This window comes from Muntiacus reevesi, chromosome X, assembly GCF_963930625.1.
Source record: "Muntiacus reevesi chromosome X, mMunRee1.1, whole genome shotgun sequence".
Taxonomy (NCBI): Eukaryota; Metazoa; Chordata; class Mammalia; order Artiodactyla; family Cervidae; genus Muntiacus; species Muntiacus reevesi.
In genome coordinates this window covers 120,846,623-120,869,281 of record NC_089271.1, presented here as the reverse complement: position 1 = coordinate 120,869,281, position 22,659 = coordinate 120,846,623, and positions in this window count along the sequence as shown.

Here is a 22,659-nt window from a genome sequence, read left to right as displayed (position 1 = left end):
ACAGCAATGCTCATCTCCCAATCTCCCCCATAAAAGAGTTTGACTGCATATTTTACAACTGCTGCCTGAGGGTCAGGGTTTTAACTAGCATGCAGCTGATTACTGCATTCTTTCCTGGAGCCCCCAAATCTGGTGGGCGCTTTCCTCAGTTTCCCCCTTCTGCTCTCTCCAACAATAAAACCAATTTGCCAGTATTTCCCTTGAAGGAGCCTATCCACACATCTAGTGCCTTAACTTTTACGGCTGCCACCTGAGTGTCAGGCTCCCAAATCACCGAGCTCTGGAAGCCAACATGGCTAGCATTCATGAGTTCCACAGGACTAAAGCAAAAAATGACACAGTCTTTAAACAAGCACAGGTTCACTCTTCATGCAGCGGGAGCAGGCGAAAACCATGCATCTCCCAGTTTCTCCCTGGTAGGAGTTTGACTACTTCCCAGCTGCTGCTAGAGGGTCCAGGTTCTAATCAGCCTGTATTACTCTGATACCAAAGCCAGTCAAGGACAGTGCAGAAAAGAAAATTACAGGCCAATATCCTTGATGAATATAGATTCAAAAATTCTCAACAAACTGAGTTCAGCAATACATTAAAAGGATCATACACTATGATCAAATGGGATTTATTCCTGGGATACAAAGACAGTTCAGTATATGCACATCGATCAGTGTGATAGTCCACATTAACAAAATAAAAAACAAAAATCATATATCATTTCAATAGATGCAAAAAAATGCATTTTATAAATTTCCACATCCTTGTATGATAAAAACTGCCAACAAATTGAGTATAGAAGGAATGTACACCAACATAAGAAAGCCATATATGACAAGCCCACAGCTAACATCATACTCAATGGTGGGAAAAAAAACTTTTCTTCTAAAACCAGGAAGAAGACAAGAATGCCCATTCTCACTACTTTTATTCAATACTACTCTAAGTCCAGCCAGGGCAATTAGACAAGAAACAGAAATTAAAGGCATCCAAATTGGAAAGGAAGAAGTAAAATTGTCTGTTTTCAGATGACATTGTAATATATTGATATTTAGAAAACTCTAAAAAATCCACCAAAAACTGTTAGAACTATTTCAGTAAAGTTGCATGATTCAAACTCAGTTGTGTTTCTATACACCAGCAATGAACTATCAGAAAGAGAAAGTAAAGAAAAAAAATGCCGTGTACGATAACATCGAAACAATAAAATACTTAGGAATAAATTTAACCAGGAGGTAAAAAACCTGTACACTGAAAACTATAAGATATCAGTAAAAGAAATTGAAGATGATACAAGCAAACAGAAATATTAGCCACACTCATGGATTGGAAGAATATTGTTAAAATGTCCTTACTATCCAAAGAATTCTGCAGATTTAATGTAATCCCTATCAAAGTTTCAAAGGCATTTTCACAGAAATAGAAAAAAAGATTCTAAAACTCATATGTAACCATGAAAGATCCTGGATAGGTAAGCAATCTCGAGAAAGAACAACAAATTTGGAGACATCACACTTCTTCATTTCAAACTGTATTGTAAAACTATATATAGTCATCAAGCTGCATGGTATTGACATGCAAACTGACACATACAGCAGTGAAACATAATCAAGAGCCCAGAAATAAACCCATACATAAAAAAGCCAATTAATTTTTGACAAACTAAGAATATGCAATAGGAGAGAATAATTTCTCAAAAAAATAGTTCTGGGAAAACTAGATATCCACATGGAAAAAAATGAAACTAGATCCCTATCTTACACAAACACAAAATAATCTCAAAATGAACTAAAGACTTGAATTTGAGATCTGCTAAAAACAAAACAAAAAAAAACATACAGGTTATGCTCCTTGACATCGGCCTTGGAATTTTTTTTTTTTTAATTTACACCAAAACCAAAGGCAACAAAATAAAATATAAACAAATGAGACTCTTTCAAATTAAAAAGATTACGCACAGTAAAGGAAACCACAAACAAAATGAAGAAGAGACAACATATGGAATAGGAGAAAATATTTGCAAGCCACATATCTGACAAGAGGTTAATACCTAACATACACAAAGAACCATACATCTCCAAAGCAAAAAATGAGCAATTCAAAGATGGACAAAAGACATGAGCAGACATCTTGTAAGAAGATACACGAATGGCCAATGGGTACATGAAAAGGTGTTCAACATCGCTAATTATCAGAGAAATGCAAATCAAAACCACAGGGAGATGTCACCTAACACCTGGTAAGATGTCTATTATCAAAAAAACAATAAATGCTGGTGAGGTTGCGGAGCAAAGAGAACCCTTGTACACTGTTGGCAAGAATGTAATCTGGTATAGCCATTATGAAAAACAGTATGAAGATTCCAAAATAATTTGAAAATAGAAATACCATAGTGTGATACAAAATAACTATCTTCAAGAGATAGCTGTTGGAGAAGGCAATGGCACCCCACTCCAGTACTCTTGCCTGGAAAATCCCATGGACGGAGGAGCCTAGTAGGCTGCAGTCCATGGTGTTGCTAAGAGTCAGACATGACTGAGCGAGACCACTTTCACTTTTCACTTTCATGCAGTGGAGAAGGAAATGGCAACCCACTCCAGTGTTCTTGCCTGGAGAATCCCAGGGACGGGGGAGCCTGGTGGGCTGCCGTCTGTGGGGCCGCACAGAGTCGGACACGACTGAAGCGACTTAGCAGCAGCAGCGGAGATAGCTGTACTGCTTATATATTCATTGTAGCGTTATTAACAACAGCCAAGGTATGAAAACAACCTAAGTATCCGTTGACAGATGAATGGATAAGAATAATGTGTTATATACACACAAAGGAATACTATTTAGCCTTTAAAAGGAAGGAAATACTGCTATTTGCAACAACATGTATGAACCTGGAGAGTATTATACTAAAGAAAGTAAACCAACAGAGGAAAACAAATACAGCATGGTATCACTTATGTGTGGAGCTTTAAAAAGAGTCAAACTCATAGAAATAGAGTACAGAATGGTATTGGCCAGTACTGGGGTGTAGGGAAATAGAGTAATAGGGTACAAACCTTCAGTTATAAGATGAATAAGATCTGAGGATCTAATCTATAACATGGTGACTATAGTAGATCCCCTGGAGAAGGGAAAGGCTACCCACTCCAGTATTCTGGCGTAGAGAATTTCATGGATTGTATTGTAACTGGGGTCGCAAAGAGATGGACACGACTGAGCGACTTTCACACACACACACACACACACACACACACACACACACTTGAAAATATTGTATTGGATAATGGACATTTGCCAAGAGAATAGAACTCAAGTGTTCTCACCAAAAAAACAAACAAACAGAAAGGTAAATATGCGAGCGATGTGTTAATTAGCTTGATGATAATAATCCTTTCACAATGTATATGTATAACAAATCATCACATTGTGCCCTTTAAATATATTACAATTTTAATTTGTTAACTCTTAATATACCCCCAATAAACTTGAGAAAAAGAAAACAAGAGACTATAGTACTGTATGACTCAACTTATAGAACATTCTTAAAGGGAAAAAATTGAAATGGAGAACAGATTAGCATTTGCCAGAGTTAAGGATGTGGGAGGGGACTGGGAGGGAGTTGGGTGTAGTTATAAAAGGGCAACAGGAGGGATCCTTGTGGAGATGGAACTGTTCTGTATTTTGACCATATCAATGTCAACACCCCAGTTATGATACTGTGTAGTTTTGCAAGGTGCTACCAGTGGAAGAAAGTGGTTAAAGGGTTCATAGTATCTCTGTATTCTTCCTTACAATGTCATGTGAGCATACACTTATCTCAAAATTAAAAGTTTAATTTAAAAAGATACCATTAAATAAGTGAAAAATATAAGCCATAGTTGGGAGATTTTTGCAAATAATATATTTGATGAAGAGTTTATATTAAAAAATTTAAAGAAATCTTACAACTCAATAACAAGAGACAAGTAATTCAAATTTTAAAAATTGTCAAGTTTCTTAAGAGACATTGCTCCAAAGAAGATATATGAATGGCTAATAAGCACATAAAAATATACTGAACATCATTAATCATTAGGAGAATGCAAATTAAAACTTCAGTGAGAAGCCACTGCAACACCCACTAAATTGGCTATAATAAAAAAGGCAGACACTGCTACATAGAGAAACTGGAGCTGGTGGGAATATAAAATAGTACAGCTACTGAGAATTTCTTAAAAAGTTAAATACAAATACTAAATGACTCAGCAGTCCCATGTCTAGGTATTTACCCAAGAGAAATGCAAACATTTATTCATGTATGTAAACAAGCACTTACATATATGAATGCCCATAACATTATTCACAATAGTGAAAAACAGAATCCAGATGCACATTAACCAGAAAATGGAGATAAAAAAGTTCTTCCATACAATGAAATACCATTAAGCCATTAAAGGCGACAAATTGGAGATACATGTTATGCCATGAATGAACCTCAACATTTTATACTAAATGAAAGGAGATAGACACAAAAAACTGCGTAGTAAGTGAGTCCATTTATATGAAATTTCCAGATAAGGCAAGTTTACAGAGACAGAATGAAACAAAGCTTCTTTAGCATTGGATGTCTCTAATTCTTTATTACCTCCTTAGATATTCTTTACTTTTCATCCAGGCTTCTCCAGAGAACTGCCTACATTCACCACATTCATTTTCTTACTTTCCACTTCCTCTTGAATCCACAATCACCAAGCTTCTTCTTTCCTGACCCTCACTCCTCTGAGTTAAGGTCATGCGTGCGTGCGGAATCAGTCGCTTCAGTCATGTCTGACTCTTTGCGACCCTATGAACTGTAGCCCGCCACAACTCTGTAAATGTTTACAATATTTACTACTATGATTTTAGAACATTTTCATTACCTATTCCCCAAACTGAAACATCTTAGCCATCACTTCCCAGCCATCACTATCACCACCACTTGTTGTTGTTCAGTTGCTCAGCCGTGTCTGACTCTTGTGACCCCATGGACTACAGCACGCCAGGCTTCCCTGTCCTTCACCATCTCCTGGAGCTTGCTCAAACTCATGTCCATTGAGTCGGTGATGACATCCAAGTATCTTGTCTTCTATCGTCCCCTTCACTTCTTGCCTTCAATGTTTCCCAGCATCAGGGTTTTTTTCTAATGAGTCGGCTCTTCACATCAGGTGGCTGAAGTTTTGGAGTTTCAGCTTCAGCATCAGTCCTTCCAATGAATACTGAGGACTGATTTCCTTTAGAGTTAACTTGTATGATCTCCTTGCAGTTCAAAGGACGCTCAGGAATCTTCTCCAGCACCACAGTTCAAAGGCATCAATTCTTCAGCAGTCTTTTTTATTGTCCAACTCTCACATCCATACATGACTACTGGAAAAACCATAGCTTTGACTATATCACCACCACCTAGGCAACCACAAATCTGTCTGTGGATTTGTCTACTCTGGACATCCCATATGAGTGAAATCATATAAGAGGGATGTGACCTTTCATATACATCTTCTTTCATCAGCTCCATCCACGTTGTATCATATATCAATACTTTGGTTTTTTATTGTTAAATAATACGCCAATGTATGGAGTATTTGTCATATTTATTTATGACAAATTTATTTATCCATTCATCATTTTATGGACATGTGGGTTGTTTTCACCTTTTGTTATCACAAATAATGCTGACATGAACGTTTGTATGAACATATGCTTTCAACTGTCTTGGGTATACACCTAGGAACGGAATTGCTGAGTCCTATGGTACCTCTGTTCCACTTTTAGAGGAACTACCAGACTGTTTTCCAAAGTGCCTGCACCATTTTATATTCCCATGAGTAATGTATGAAGGCTCATCAATACTTGTTATTCTTTGTCTTTTTGATTCTAGCCATCCTAGTGGATATGAAGTGTGTTTCATCAGCATTTTTCTGATGACTAATGATGTTGAGAATTTTTCATGGGTTTATCGGCCATTTGTATATCTTCTTTGGAGAAATCTCTGTTCAAATCCTTTAAAATTTCAGTTATTTGTCTTTTTTGTTATTGAGTAGCAATTTCTTCTTTTTTGGAAAAAGATTTTTTATTGGCTGTGGGTCTTCTTATTGGGTGTTGCTGCACGTGCACTTTCTCTAGTTGTGGCGAGCAGGGGCTACTCTTAGTTGCAGTGGGCTGACTTCTCATTGTGGTGGCTTCTCTTGTTGGGGAGACAGGCTCTTGGTGCTCAGACTTCAGTAGTTGCAGTTCCCGGATCTAGAGGACAGGCTCAGTAGCACACGGGCTTAGTTGCTCTGCAGCATGTGGGATATTCCCAGACCAGGGATTGAACCTGTGTCCCTTGCATTGGCAGGCAGATTCTTGACCACAGGACCACCCAGAAATTTCTTATTCTTCACTCATGTGGCAGTTAACATTTACGGTCAAGTGTTAGTAGTAATTTTTGGAGGGGGGAATAATTTATTTTCTTAACTAGACAGGGAACTCTGATGGAAGGGGCTGTGTCTCATACCTACTGTTTCCCCTGCACTATGACTAGTGGTTAAAATGCCACTACTACTTAGACCTACCATTTATTAAATGCTTGATATGTGCTCTGTGCTGTGCCAAGCACTTTACATGTATTATCTGCTCAATACAACAACTCTATGGGATTGTTAAGATCTCCATTCTTTAGATGAGGAAATTGAGTCAGAGAGAGGTTTGAGTCATCATTAAAGGTCATACAGTCTGTGAATGGCAGAGAGGGGACTCAAAGCTAAGTCTAAGTCCTTAACATGTTCTTTTAACCATTAAAGCACACAATACATATTTCTGAGTCATTAGCCTATAAATATTGGTAAATCCTGCTTTTTCAAATAAAACATTCCCTGTGGAAACTCTTGAAAAATCCTCAGTGTGTGATATTTCTGTAACCTTTGCTTTAGGGTTGTGCAAATGAGTGAACATGAAGGTGGGAATGCTGACATCCTCAAGTCGACAGTCTCATAATGCTATTTCCAAGTACCATATGGAAAGATTTTAATCTTTCTTAAAGAGCACACTTTTCTTGGAACAATAAAATCTGGAGTTGAAGAGTTCTGCCGAAGTTAACCTCAATGTTGACCATTACGCTACCTTGATGAAAAGAGCCTAAGATTCTTCTACAAGTTATTGGTGGTTTTTCCCCCACTTGTAAAACTTCTATCAATAATATCCCTCTCATCTCCACTTCCCTACCTTTCCCCAAGTGCAGCTCAGCCTACCTGACATCTAACCATGCTAACAGCCTTTCAGTTGCCATGGGGTTCTTTGGAATAAGTCAAGCTGTTGGAAGCTTTCTCTGGGCAAGGTGTGTAGCTGACATCTAGAGGAACTATTCCCTGAGGCTGGGCACTCATCCCAACAGAAAAAGAGGAGCTGCCAAGCCTGGAGACCGTGCACAGCGACATGTCTTCATAGCTTGCTGAATTTCGAATAGAAAATGTGACCATGTGCACAAAGAAAGGTGATTTAGTATTCTGATTACTTCTCCCCCTCCCCTAATGCCATCTGCAACAAAAATGCAGTAGATCTCCCCCTTTCTATTAAAAAGAAGATTATTGTCTCACTCTGGAGCCTCATGTTTGATCCCAGAAGGCTGTGTGTTCCCCACCCAAGGTAAGTGCAGGGGAAGAGTAGAAGCAAGGTACAAAACACTTAGCAAGCACGTTTATATTCAGGAAAATGTGCAGAGACAGAAGAGAGCTGTAAGTGAATCTGCTAGGGGTAGATAAGAGCTGCACATCACAGCACCACATGTGACCTGCTTGTGATAGAAGCCTTGTGCTCTCTGCCATAATTCTTGTTTAACAAGGCAATAAAGTGGGGGTGGGGGTGGTGGTAGACAAAAACGTCCTTCTCAGTGAGAGTGTATTTTGGTCACGTCTTCTGCCCTTTTGTCTTCGTAAATCTGGCACGACTGGTTTAGTTGACTGGAAGTTTTGTGCATTGTTTGACTTACGTATGCACAGGGCCCAGGCTCTGTCTCATGCTCACGTTAGCACAAATTACTACATGTAAAGTTCTTCACACAAAGAGGACCAGAGGAAAGAGAATATGTCACAGGGAAGGGAAAATGAAGCTAACTGTTTACACCTTTTTCCCACCTCATGAAATAGTATAAACCTTGATGAAAAATTGTCTTAACATTGCATCAAAACATTTTAAAAAGACTTTTCTTGTGTATAAGCCTCTGGAGTCAGATAATCTTAAATTCATGTTTCAGCTCTGCCACTTACTACCTGTGTGACCTTGGGCAAGTTACTTAACCTCTCTGAGCATTGATTTGTTCTGTAAAATGTTAGTCAGACTCCTAAAGCTACACTAAATATTGACAATAGAGTATTGGATTTTGTGGTTAGCATTAAATTTAAAATGTTGTATGAAAAACAGCAAAGTGCTTGGCACATTCTAAGTATTTTTTAAAAAGCTTTGGTTGTTGTTCCTGTGGATACCAATACCTCGAGAGAGTATATGCACTGTGTTAGGGGGTAATTCGGTGGATAGGAAAGGGGCACTACAGTCGAGAGGTAAATACCATTAGTTCTGATACCTTCATCTCTTACTAGCTGTGTGTTTTGGGTAGTCACAACCTCAGTTTTGAGCCTCGATTTTCTCATCAATAAAATGGAGCTAAAATGATACCAATTTTACAGTGTTGTCATGAGGACTAAATGACATAAAATTTTAAAACTCACTGAGTAGAGTGCTTAACATAGAGCAAATCCTTGATAAATACTAGCTGCTGTTTTTTAAAAATTGTTTCTCCGTTTGAAATTTGATGTTCCAAGTAGAAGCACAACAACTGGCTGAATGGCAGGGTATTGAGTTGTAGAATATAGCATCTACCTTGTTCTGTTAGGGCTCTGCAGATTTCGATGAGCTTGGAGAGGAAGGTGCCTAACTGAAATTCATCAGCCCCAGCTCATCAGTGCCTACATTCAACATGTTTTGTAGGACATCAAAATAACTTTTGATGACTGTGGGACCTATGATCTATGCATGCCATATTGGATAGCATTTGGCAGGTCTGAGCCTATTTACAACCACTGTTTATTCATAAAATCCAGCCATTTGGAAAGCCTCTCGAGTCACAGAAAATCAAACCCAAGGCCTTTGTAAAACAGGCAGAGGCTTAATCATTTTTCTTGATTTACCAGGCCAACCATTTTGCTAAGAGTTCTAAATATGTTGGGCCATGGGCTGATGAAAGCCATGGGCCTTTCTCTCAGAAAAATGTGCATGAGCTCTAATCTTCCACACCCACACACACAAATTTAGTATGCAATTTTGAGGAGTGCAAAGTCTTCCAGCAATCTGCTATGAACCTTGTAGGGGTTCATATAGACCCCAGGATAGGAATCCCTGGAATAGAATTTTTTATTTAAAGGCAATATTTATTGTTTCCATCCTTGATTACAGAAGAAACATATTTATTGCAGAAAATTTAGAAAAGCATACAGAAAAAATCAGTTATGATCTCTCCATCCAGACAATGATTATTATTAATACTTTATATTAATATGAACATAAACAAGACCCTTGGAGGAGGGCATAGCAACCCACTTCGCATGGACAGAGGAGTCTGGCAGGCTACAGTCCATAGGGTTGCAAAGAGTTGGACACAGTGAAGCGACTTAGCACCCACAGACTTGATTTAGCTAACAAGATCTTAGTCTTCAAACCTGAACTTGATGTCAAAATAGACTGAGATTTCTGGATGCCTTGGGAGGGGCTGTGTATATTTGTATGAATGAGAAATTTAAATAATTTATGATTAGAGGGAGAAATGTGGTAGGTTTCAAATGGCTGCAAATTAACTGTCACTTCTCCCATTCAATCTGAGCAGTCTTTAGGGACTTGCTTGACTAATGGAATACAATGTGATATTCTAAGATTCTACTAACAAGATCAGAAGAAACCTTGATCTTCTGCCTGAGACTTATTGAAATTCATCTACCATGCTGTGAGAAAATCTGAGCAGCCACATGGAGAGTAACATGTGAAGAAGAACTGAGGTCCCCAGCCAACAGTGCTATCTGAGTGCCCACCTGACAACCCAACACCAATTTGCCAAGAATGAGAAGGATCTATTTTGTAAGTGGATGCCCCAGGTTCAGTAGAGCCATTCAGGTGATACTGTGTGGAGTCGAGATGAGCCATTCCCACCCAAATTGCAGATTCACAAGCAAAAGTACATGATAGTCACTGTTTTAAACCAATAAGTTTTAAGGTAATTTGTTATGTAGCATAAATAACCAAACACTCTTCATTCTTCAGCAATTCCACATCTATGTGTCTACCCTGATAAACTCTTGTGTGTGTTAGTCACTCAGTCATGCCCAACTCTTTGAGATCCTGTGGACTGTAGCCCACCAGGCTCCTCTGTTCATGAAATTCTGCAAGCAAGAACAGTGGAGTGGGTTGCCATTTCCTTCTCCAGGTGATCTTCTCCACCCGGGGATTGAACCCAGGTCTCATGCATTGCAGGTGGATTCTTTACTGTCTGAGCCACCAAGGAAGCCCATGTACATAAACTCCTGAACATGTGAGTAAAAAACATATACAAGGATGCTTATTGAATTACTCTATATAAAAGTGGGAAAGTTCAAATAATGTACCATTTCTCAGTTGGAGAACCACTAAGTAAACTATGCCTTTTTTCACACAGTGGTTAAAATAAATGAACTAAATCTATCTGTATCCATGTGCATAATCTAAAAAATAATATTAAATGATAACAGTTATTTACAAGAAGATACATGGAGTAGATTCCATTTATATATATATATATATATATTCAAAAATATATAAAACAATGCTATGCATTATTTATGGACATGCATTTGATAGTAAATGTGCAAAACCAAGCAGCTGGTTAGTAAACATCCACTTTAGGAAAGTGGCTCACTCTGGGGAAGGGTGAGGGCGGGGGGAAGGTTGAAAGTGGGTCTTTACCTGTGATAGTTATGTTTCATCTCTTGCTCTTTCTTTTTTAGAACTCCATAAGACCGACAGTCCCTTGGACTGCAAGGAGATCCAACCAGTCCATCCTAAAGGAGATCAGTCCTGGGTATTCATTGGAAGGACTGATGTTGAAGCTGAAACTCCAATACTTTGGCCATCTGATGTGAAGAGCTGACTCATTGGAAAAGACCCTGATGCTGGGAAAGATTGAGGGCAGGAAGAGAAGGGGACGACAGAAGATGAGATGGTTGGATGGCATTACCGACACAATGGACATGGGTTTGGGTGGACTCCGGGAGTTGGTGATGGACAGGGAGGTCTGGAGTGCTGCGGTTCATGGGGTCACAAAGAGTTGGACACGACTGAATGACTGAACTGAACTGAACTGAAGACAAACTATTTACATCTTTTCTTTTTTATCTTAGTGGCAGGCATGAAGGTGTTTGTTACATTATTTTCTGTAATTTGTAGGCTTGAACTTGTTCATATTTTATAATTTTTTAAAAAGAAGGGAGGAAAGCATTAGATATGTGTTTATTATCACTATGACATGCTACATCCACATGGGGGAGCATTATTAACAATACAGATTTAAACATTTTTACAAACAATAAAATGCACTCTTTCAAACTGTACAATTTTCACACAGGCACGCACATACACATACCTATGACACCATCACCACAATCAAAATGTAGAACATGTCTGTCAGTTCAAACGATCTGTCATGTGCCTTTGAGGTCAATCTCACCATCTCTGGCCCCAGGCAAATATGGATCTGCTTTATGTAACTATGGATTAGTTTTACCTTTTATAGCAACTGATATAAGTGAAATCATATACTAGGTTTGCTTTTGTGGCTGGCTTCTTTGGTTTGGCATGAGGATTTTGAGATTCACACTTGTAGTAACTGTATCAGTAGCATGTCCCTTTATATTGCTGACTAGTATTTTATTGTATGAATACACACTGCTGATTTATTCTTCTGATGTTCAACATTTAAACTGTTTCCTGCTTCTGGCCATTATAAATAAAGCTACTATGAACATTCATGTGTAAATCTCTTTTTGTGAACATGGATTTCCATTTCTCTTGGGTAAATAGCCGTGAGTGGGACTTCTGAGACATATGGTAAGTGTATGTTTAACTTTACAAGATGCTAACAAACTGTTTTTCAAAGTGCTTGTACCGTTTTTTTAAGCTAGAGATGATTTTATTCCCAGCAGCAATGTATGAGAGTTTCAGTTGATTTACATCCTCATGAACACTTGGTATTATTGATCTTTTAAAATTTAGCCATTCAAATGGGTGAGTAGTGGTATCTCACTGAGGTTTCGTTTGCATTTTGCTGATGACTAATGTTATTGAACATCTTTTACATGCCTATCGACCATTCTTATAGATTATTTGTGTGAAATATTTGTTTAAATACATTGTCCACTTAAAAATTAGATTTTTTTGCTTTCATATTATTGCATTTCAAGAGTTCTTTATTTCTGGATAGAAGCCCTATGTCAGGTACTTGGCTTGTAGATATCATTTTGAGTTACTTTTTTGTGTATGGCGTGAAGTATTGGTTGAGGTTCACTTTACATCATTGATAGTCAGTTGTTCCAGAACTTGATTGGACTGTGCTTGGAATCTGCTCTACTTCTGGACTTCCTATATGTGAAGTAATAAATAATCAGTGTCATTAATTTAAGCCAAAAAAGTATCTATGTATTAATTCCTTTGACCACCTTCTGTTTTCCCTCTAACATTTACACTCAGAATAGCAGAAGGCATCGGGGAGACTACCTAAGTGTGTAACATACACACACAGAAGAGAGAGAGAGACGCATTCCTGTTTACCCCAGAACAATGACATACGGCATCATCATAGTTCCACAATACCAGTGACAAAATTAGTGTAAATTGAAATTGTTTAGCCTTTCTTCCTTCCTCTTTTGGGCTTCCCAGGTGGTGATAATTATAAAGAACCTGCCTGCCTCACGAAGGAGACACACATGACGTGGGTTTGATCCCTGGGTGGGGAAGATTCTCTGGAGAAGGGAATGGCAACCCACTCCAGTATTCTTGTTTGGAGAATCCTATGGACAGAGGAGCCTGGTGGGCTACATTCCATGGGATCACAAAGAGACAAGACTGAAGCGACTTAGCATGCACGACCTTCTTCTTTTAGCTCTGGCCCATTTGACCCTGCTAACTCCAGATCTCTTTCCAATTCTGTAACCTAAGCCCTCATTATCTTCTGCTGGGTACACTATAACCACCTCCTTTCTGGCTGTTTCTCTACTGAGTCCATCCTACCCGACTACCTTTTTTTTTGTAGCGCTGCTTTCCCTAAATGGTTCCTAAAGTCAGACCTTCACAGTGCCCTGTTCTCTTAGCTTCATCAGGTCCAGACTCTTCTGTCTGTCTCTCAAGGCCCAACCTCTGCTGCATAACTTTCTTCCTAATAAACTGGTGTCCTTGCCTTTGCGTGGACAGTCTCTATTAACCCCCCACTTGACCTTTTGTTCCTGCAGTTCTCTTCATCTTTCCTCATGTGCTGCCTCTTCTACAAAGACTTCATTGATGTCTCTACCCCAATCACTTCTTTATATTGTGAATTCCTATCATGACACACTCCACTCAGCCTCTGTATTTTCTTATATTGTTTCTATTACTGAATGTGTGTCTTGTCTCCTTGGCAGGAATAGTGGATGTGTGAGTATGAAGACTATCTCCTTCTGCCCTCACAATGCAAAGCACACAGATGCTTCCTTCCCTTATTTTACCATTTTTCACTCATTAGAGTGTCAATTTAAAGTTATAAAGATACTTTTTACTTTTAGAATTGCCTTTTCATCTGTTGCCTTTGTTCTCCTGGAAAGAGGAAGGACTTCTATGGAAAGACTGCTATGGCAACTCCACCCAAATTTTTGATTCTTTCCACAGATTGGAGGCAAATAGGAAGAAGAACTAAAGAGCCTCTTCATGAAAGTGAAAGAGGAGAGTGAAAAAGTTTCCTTAAAGCTCAACATTCAGAAAACTAAGATCATGGCATCTGGTCCCATCACTTCATGGCAAATAGATGAGCAAACAGTGGAAACAGTGGCCTACTTTATTTTTCTGGGCTCCAAAATCACTGCAGATGGTGATTGCAGCCATGAAATTAAAAGATGCTTGCTCCTTGGAAGGAAAGTTGTGACCAACATAGACAGCATATTAAAAAGCAGAGACATGACTTTGTCAACAAAGGTCCATCTAGTCAAGGCTATGGTTTTTCCAGTGGTCATGTATAGATGTGAGAGTTGGACTATAAAGAAAGCTGAGCTCAGAAGAATTGATGCTTTTCAACTGTGGTGTTGAAGAAGACTCTTGAGAGTCCCTTGGACTGCAAGGAGATCCAACCAGTCCATCCTAAGGGAGATCAGTCCTGGGTGTTCATTGGAAGGACTGATGTTGAAGCTGAAACTCCAATACTTTGGCCACCTGATGTGAAGAGCTGACTCATTGGAAAAGACCCTGATGCTGGGAAAGATTGAGGGCAGGAGGAGAAGGGGACGACAAAGGATAAGATGGTTGGATGGCATCACTGACTCAATGCACATGGGTTTGGGTGGATTCCAGGAGTTGGTGATGGACAGGGAGGCCTGGCGTGCTGCAGTTCATGGGGTCTAAAAGAGTCAGACACGACTGAACAACTGAACTGAACTGAAGGAAGCCAGTATTCTCTAATTCCAGGCCAGAAGTGATACAAAAAGTAAGAGTCAGGGAAAGGCAAGAAATGAGCCCCCTAAATGAACCCATGTAATCCTGGGTTATCCTGACAGACAAAGACGGCTTTCTCCAAATGATTTTCTCCTGGTTTCGGGGCCTGCTGTTTCCTAACTTTAACAAAGTGAGGAGAGAAACTTAATTGGGAAAACACTTTTTAAAATTATTATTCTTAAAGTGAATGTAGGGAATACATGAGGGAAAAGGTATGCAAGGAAGCGCACTACTGCTTCACTTTTTCTATCTCCATCATCAACGCAAGAGGCTGTCAGGGCTTCCTCAGCTCCCAGTGGAGCTATTAGCGATCGCACACTTCAGGGGCCCCATGCCTCCCTGTGGAAGTGGTGAAAAAGTGGTATTTAGTTCCACACACTTGGCCCCGTACACACACACACGGAATCAGTCTCCTCAGCCCTGTCTTTCCCTTTCCTTGTTCATACAAATTCCTATCTGATGTTATCAGTGATTCATTTGCCTAGTCCATCCTAGAGGACTGACCCTTGGGTTCCAGCCTTGCTGGTGAGGTATTTTAGTTGTTTACTGGCAAAAGAGGTGTGCCAGAGGGACCGCGAATCACCCATGATTTTCCACAGTCATTACACTAAACTTTTAATGGCATTAAATTCAGTTTTTACATAGGTGGAGTCTCTGCTTGTGAAGAAAAAAAAAAGGCTGTAAATACAATGCTTTCAAACGAAAGTAGTGATTAGTATTTGACTGTCATCCACTTTGTTTTGCTGCCTGGATTACCTCAGCTAGAATTTCTGCTGCTGTAGAAAACCAGTTGAGAAAATAACAATCCTTTATGAGCAATTTTCGGTTTTCTAACCTTTTTGCAATCTTCTGCTTTAATTTGTTTTCCATTAGTATACGCTCAAATGTAGTGAAAAGAAAGAGTACTGAGCTGTGATTGGGAGATGGAGATTATTTCAGTTCTGGATTCTCTCACATTGAGATCATGGTCAGGCCATTTTCCCTCTGTGCACCTCAGTTTCCTTATTTGTCAAAAGAGGGAGTTGGACGAGATAGTCTTTAAGGGTCCTTCCAGCTTTGATATGTTGCAATTCCAATCAAATATGCTGTTTTCGTGGATTTTTTTTTTTACTCAAAACCAAATTTCTAACACTGGCATTAGCAGGTTTTTTAAAAATCTTTTTTTCCCTCAATAATAAGCCTCAGAGGTGGGATTTCAAAATTAGAATTTCCCACGGATTGCACCATAATGACAGAACCATCACAGGAGTAGTATTAGAGTTAATATTCTTATCTTTAGATATCTGGAGAAGCAAATAATGTTTGAAGATCTTTTTGCTCTTTCTTTGTGTGTTCTTATCCAGATGTGACTGTATAATGAGTGTATCTCAGTGCTAAGAAAAGCGGCAATGTAATGAGCAAAGGAAAATAAAGCCCCCTCCTTTTATCTTTGCCCCAACTTGTCTTTGTGATTTTTTTTTCAGTGAAACCGCTGGTTTTGCTGCTTGGAGAGATCAGGTATGTTCCAGCACTCATTCACTGCTAATAGGGGCTGCTAATAATGTTCCTGTCTCCTGTCAGGGCTGTCACGGTTGATTTTTTTTACATTTCTGTGAGTTCCATCAAGTTTAACAGCTGAAAATCAAGCTCATTAAGAAACTCCCTAAGTATTTCAGTGTGAGCTGATTTTCCAAGGCTAGACTTGGGCACAGAATCTGGTGAAAAGAAACCTAGGTATGAATCCAATAAAAACCAGGGACTTTATTCTCAGAATTTTGGGAGGGAAGAGGGAGTTGATGCCCCTCAACGGGATTCTCCAAAAGATGGCTTTTGTGTTTAATTTGGCAAAATTGCCCAATGACCTCAAATATTCCAGTAATGTCCATGTAGCTACTGAATATATTTGCATGTGCATGAAAGCAGCTCTATCGCTTGGTGCATTTGTGTCCTAGGGCCCCAGCAGCATAAACTTATGGTCACGGAGCTGTAAGCCAGAAGGTTGAAATGGAGGTATCAACAGGGGTGATCCCTTTTGGAGGCTCCCAGGTCGAATCCATTCCTTGCTTCCAGTGACTGTGGATGCTGCGTGGTATCCTTGGCTTGTGGCTTGCAGGACTTGGATCCCTGTCTCTGTCTTTTTGTTTGTTTGTTTGTTTTAAAATTATTTATTTTTGGAGTTATTTATGTGTCAGTTTTATTGGGCCACAGAGTGCCCAGATATTTGGTTAAATATTAATTCTGGGTATGTCTGTGAGAATTTCTGAATGAGATTAACGTTTGAATTAGCAGACTGAGTAAAGCAGATTACCCTCCCTAACATGAGTGGGGCCCATCTAATCAGTTAAAGGTCTGAATAGAAAAAAAAGGCTGACTCTACAGCAAGAAGGAGACAATTCCTCCTGCCTGACTGCCTTTGAACTGGGACATTGGATTTTTCCTCCTGTCTTTGGACTCAAATGGAAACATTAGCTCTTTCTGGGTCTCAAGCCTGTTAGTTTTCAGACTGGAACTACACTGCTGGCTCCCTTGGCTCTCCAACTTGCTGACCACAGACTGTGGGACTTCTCAGCCTCCATGGTTACATGAACTAATTCCTTATAACAAATCTCTTTATATATATATATATATCTCCTCTTGGTTCTGCTTCTCTGGAGACCCCTGAATAATATTTTGTATGTATTCTTATAATGACTGTGCAATCCCTCATTCTCCCTACCTTTCTCAACATTTTTTCATAATCAATGGGACAAGATATGGAAGAAATTATCAAGTGTGAGAGGCTAGGTATGCAACTCTTGGTAATTTTCAAAGTATATATTTTCATTCTTGTTTACTTGAGACTAATGACACAACAACCAATGTTAAACTTTGTTTAAATCTATATTATCTCATATTTCTCCTTTCTTTCAGCTCTGATGAACTTTAGTAATCACCTTCTCATTTCTGAAACATTCTCTTGCACTTTTCTTTTAGTACACTAAGTTATACTGAAAAGCATAACTAAGTTACACTTCTGAGACCACTTTTTCATTTACTTTTTTGTGGAATATCTCTCAAATCTTTCTCTTTTTCTCAGTCCTATTTCTATCACTCTATTCTAAACCCTGATCTCCTTATGCCTGGCAAACTTTAATAGCCTTCTGCTTGACTCCATGGCTCCCAGCTGGTCTTTCTCTGTGATTCTGTGATGCATTGGCATGCTAATGATCTTGCATCTTGGCAAGACTGTGAGTTTAGAATTTTGGGGGCTCAAGCAAGTAACAGAGACTGCCTAAGTTAAGGAGTTCAGGAAAGGAGTGCAGGACACACATAAGCCTCAGTTGGGTGGAAATAGCCATCAGTCCTCAGGTGGATTGTCTGGCTGAAATGTTGTGGCTTAGGGTAGGAGTGGGGGTCCAGTACCCAGGCTGCAACTTATCAAGGATGTGACTAGCATGCAGGCCTCCTGGAGACTCCCTATAATGGGAGGTTCATTGCTCCTAACACCCAGGTTGCAGTTTTTATCAGAGAACCCTCTGCTTATTAGCAGAATCCCCATGGGGAATTCTCATACATTCCCTGTGCTCACCTTTCTTTGATGGTAGCATTAAGGAGAAATATGAGGAGAGGAGGGCATAGCAATTATTGTTCTAGCTGACTAGCACTTTCCTTTTCCACATTCTCCAGTTCCTCTCCCTTCACCAGCTCTCCAGCCACCTTCAATTCTCTTTGGCATCAAGCAAGATTCCAATCCATTTTCATGGTTCCCTGAGGAGTGTCTGTTTTATTACATGACACTAGTCCCGTGGCTGCCTGGTCTGAGCACTTGAATCAAGTTGGCCATTGAATCTTTTCTACAGTTTCTGTATTTAAGATCCGAGAGTAGTTCAGTTATCCGTCTTCTGGGTAGCTGGCTTTGTTAAAATGTGATGCTCTGGAGTCACTGGTGATAGTAGGAGAGGAAAGAATGAAGTCATGCTGCAGAGAGGAGTAGAGACAGGGGACATGCAGATGAAAGGCTAATCCTATGGCTCAAGTTCAGTTGTTTCTAAGGCCCAGGGGGATTCCTGGCCTTTATTCCCTGAGAGAGTGATATACATATACATCATGCTTCAAGCACTAGAAGTACTTTATTTGAGCCTTATAAAAACCCTATGAGGAAGATGATATTACCATCCCCATTTTATAGATGAAGAAATTAATGCATGGGGAGATTGGGTAGCTTTTTAAAATTTTTTATTGGAGTATAGTGGCTTTGCAATGTTGTGTAAACTAGTTTATGCTGAGCAGTGAATCAGCCTTACGTATAACTATGCATATCATTTTCAGATTTCCTTCCCATTCACATCACCACAGAGCATTAAGTAGTGTTCCCTGAGCTATATAGTAGTTTCTCATTAGTTATCTATTTTATATACAGTATCAATGATGTATATATGTCCATCTCAATCTCCCAATTCATCCCATCCTCCCTTCCCTCCCTTGGTGTCCATATATTTGTTCTCTATGTCTATCTCTGCTTTGCAAATAAGATTATCTATACCATTTTTCTAGATTCCACATATATGCGTTAATATATGATATTTGTTTTTAAGAGATTCAATAGCTTGCCCAAGGTCACAAAGTTAGGACTTGTACCCTTGCAGTCAGATTCCATGCTCTTGATATTATAACATAAATCCTTGTAGCATTTCTCTAAATCCCCTCTGCCTAAGCCAGTTCAAGTGCCCTACAGTCACCCCCAAGCAAGATAAAGAGGCTGATGGACACGATTACCTTTTTCTACAACCAACTTTAGAAGTTTAATTCCCTCTGGCTCTCAATTTTGCTGTTTCCCTTCTTTTCTCTTTTACTTTTTCCTTCCTTCTCTCTAGTTCACTTTATTCCTTTTTCAAGCACATTTATTGACCATTTCCCCTATCTTCTTGATTATTCTCAGAAGCAGCAGGCAATAATATTGTCATTTTTCTATCTTTAAAAATCCTCTCTTGACTTGATTTTCCCCTTCAGCTTCAGCCCCATCTTTTCATTCTTTCCTAAACCCCCTCCAGTCAGGCTTTTGTACCCATGCCTACTGAAACTGTAAGGCCACCAGTACCCTTCACATTGCTAGATCCAGTGGTCAGTTCTCATATTACTCGACTTCTCAGCAGTGTTTTGAAGCATTCACTCTTTCTTAATTCATATACTTTCTTCACTTGACTTCTAGGGTGCTATACTCTCTTGGTTTTCAATGCTCCTTTTCAGTATTACTTGCTGACTTCTTTTTTATATTCCTGATCTTTTAACCTTAGAGTTCTCTTGGGCTCTGTCATTCCATTGGCAATCTCATTTAATTTCAAGACTTTAAATGCCATCTAAAATATGGTGACAATTTTGACTGTATATCCTCATCTTGGACTTCTTCTGACCTTCAGGTTCCTTTGTCCAGCTGCCTTCTTGAGATTTCTGCCTTAAAGAGAGAAAAGCATCTCAAAGTTAACACACCCAAATCTGATCTTCCTTTTCAAACCTACTCCTCCACAATCTCCCCCATTGTAGAAAATTCTAATTGCTTACCCCAAGAAGCTTTATTCCTTATTCCCCTCTTTCCCTTATGTCCTATATCCGTTTATTTTATATCTTCAAAATATACCTGGAATCTTTCCGCTTCACATTACTTCCAATTCTACTACCATGGTTCAAAACTATCTTTTTTTGTTTCTCACTGGGATAACTGCAATAGCCTCCGCCTGGTCTCCCTATTTCCTTCCTTACCACTTACACTCTACTCTCCACTTAGCATCCAGAGTGAGCCTTTGAAAATGTTAGTTATGTTTCTCCTCTGCTCAAAATCCTGTGATGGTTCCATTTTTCACTCAGAATGAACTCCAAAGTCCTTATAGTAGCCTATATTGGCCTACAGGATCTGGGCCCTGTTATCTTTCTCAGCTCATCTTCTTCCCTCACCTTCACTCCTGGTATAGTGTGTTCCTTGCTGCTCCTTGACTACTTCAGGTAAACTCTTGCCTCAGGATCCTTGCACTTGCATAAAAAAGTTATCAGATTGTACAGTAACACAAGTTTTAAGTCTAAATTGTAGGGTTTCCATCATCAACCTAGTAGCAGTCATCCACATAACTCATTTCCTTACCTTAAAAAAAATCTTTGCTTGAATGATGTTTTCTCAAGTGTTCATTCTATTTAAAATTTAATACCCCCACCAATATTCCCTATTCTCCTTCCTTTCTTTACCTTTCCCCCAGCACTTAGTACCTTCTCGTATACTATATAATTTACTTACTTCCTGCTATGGGCTGAATTGTATCCCTGAAAATTTATATGTTGAAGCCTGAACCCCCACATGATAGTATTTGGCAATGAGGACTTTGGGAAGTAATTAGGTTTAGCTGAGGTCATGAGGGTGGGGTCCTCGTGATGGATTAGTCTCCTTACAAGAATAGACACCAAGGAGTCTGATTCTCTCCACCTCCTCTCCTGTTCTCCCATGTGGGGACACAGTCAAATGGCTGATATCTGTAAGCCAGGAAGAAACTCCTCACTGGGAAAATGAAGCAATCAGCACCTCGATCTTGCACTTTTCAACCTTCAGAACTGTGAGAAATAAATTTCTATTGGTTAAGCCAAACAGTCTTTGGTATCTTATCAATATTATGGGAACCTGACCTGACCAACCTGGGCTTCCCTGATAGCTTGGTTGGTAAAGAATCCACTTGCAATGCAGGAGACCCTGGTTCGACTCCTCGGTTGGGAAGATCCATTGGCAAAGGGATAGGCTACCCACTCCAGTATTCTTGGGCTTCCCTTGTGACTCAGCTGGTTAAGAATCCACCTGCAATGTGGGAGACCTGGGTTTGATCCCTGGATTGGGAAGATCCCCTGGAGATGGGAAAGGCTACCCACTCCAGTATTCTGGCCTGGAGAATTTCATGGACTGTATAGTCCATGGGGTTGCAAAGAGTCAGACACGACTGAGTGACTTTCACTCACAACCTGACTAAGAGAAACCCCTTCACTGAAAAAACAAACTCAATAAGGTCAAGGAGTATTCAAGGAGTATTCTCTGATTGTTTACTGTTGCATCATCCATGCCTGGAATAGTTGTGAGCATATAGTAGATGCTCCATAAATATTTGCTGAGTGAATGAGCGAATGAATCAGATGTGGTCCTTGTACAGAGGATGACAGGTACATGGTCATACTACAAAGTAGACAGTGCTTAAGTCTTACTTTGGAGGTGCAGATGAAGGGTTCTTGGGAGCTCAAAGAAGGGAGAAGTCATTCACCTATGGGAAGGGAGTGAGGGCAATCCAGGAGGGCTTAATGGAGGAGATAGCATTTGAGCTGGGACTTGAAGAATGGGTAGTATTTGGGTTTATGGATGTAGAAGGAAGCACATGGAGTTCAGTTAGGCTTATGTAGGGTGTGTGAAGTATGGTGGAAGTGAGAAAGATTAGAAATGAGGTCTTCGGCTAAAATATGAAGTTCTCTGAATGCCAGGTTAAAGTTTTTGCCTTTTTTTAGGTATGACATGAAATTGAGTGGATATGAAGGTTATAGAATTGGGTGTAAAAATCTGAGTCATCAGTTCAGTTCAGTTGCTCAGTCATGTCTGACTCTTTGCGACCCCATGAACCACAGCACGCCAGGCCTCCCTGTCCATCACCAACTCCCGGAGTCCACCTAAACCCATGTCCATCGAGTCGGTGATGCCATCCAACCATCTTATCCTCTGTTGTCCCCCTCTCCTCCTGCCCTCAATCTTTCCCAGCATCAGGGTCTTTTCCAATGAGTCAGCTCTTCTCATCAGGTGGCCAAAGTATTGGAGTTTCAGCTTCAACATCAGTCCTTCCAATGAACACTCAGGACTGATCTCCCTTAGGATGAACTGGTTGGATCTCCTTGCAGTCCAAGGGACTCTCAAGAGTCTTCTCCAACACCACAGTTCAAAAGCATCAGTTCTTTGGCACTCAG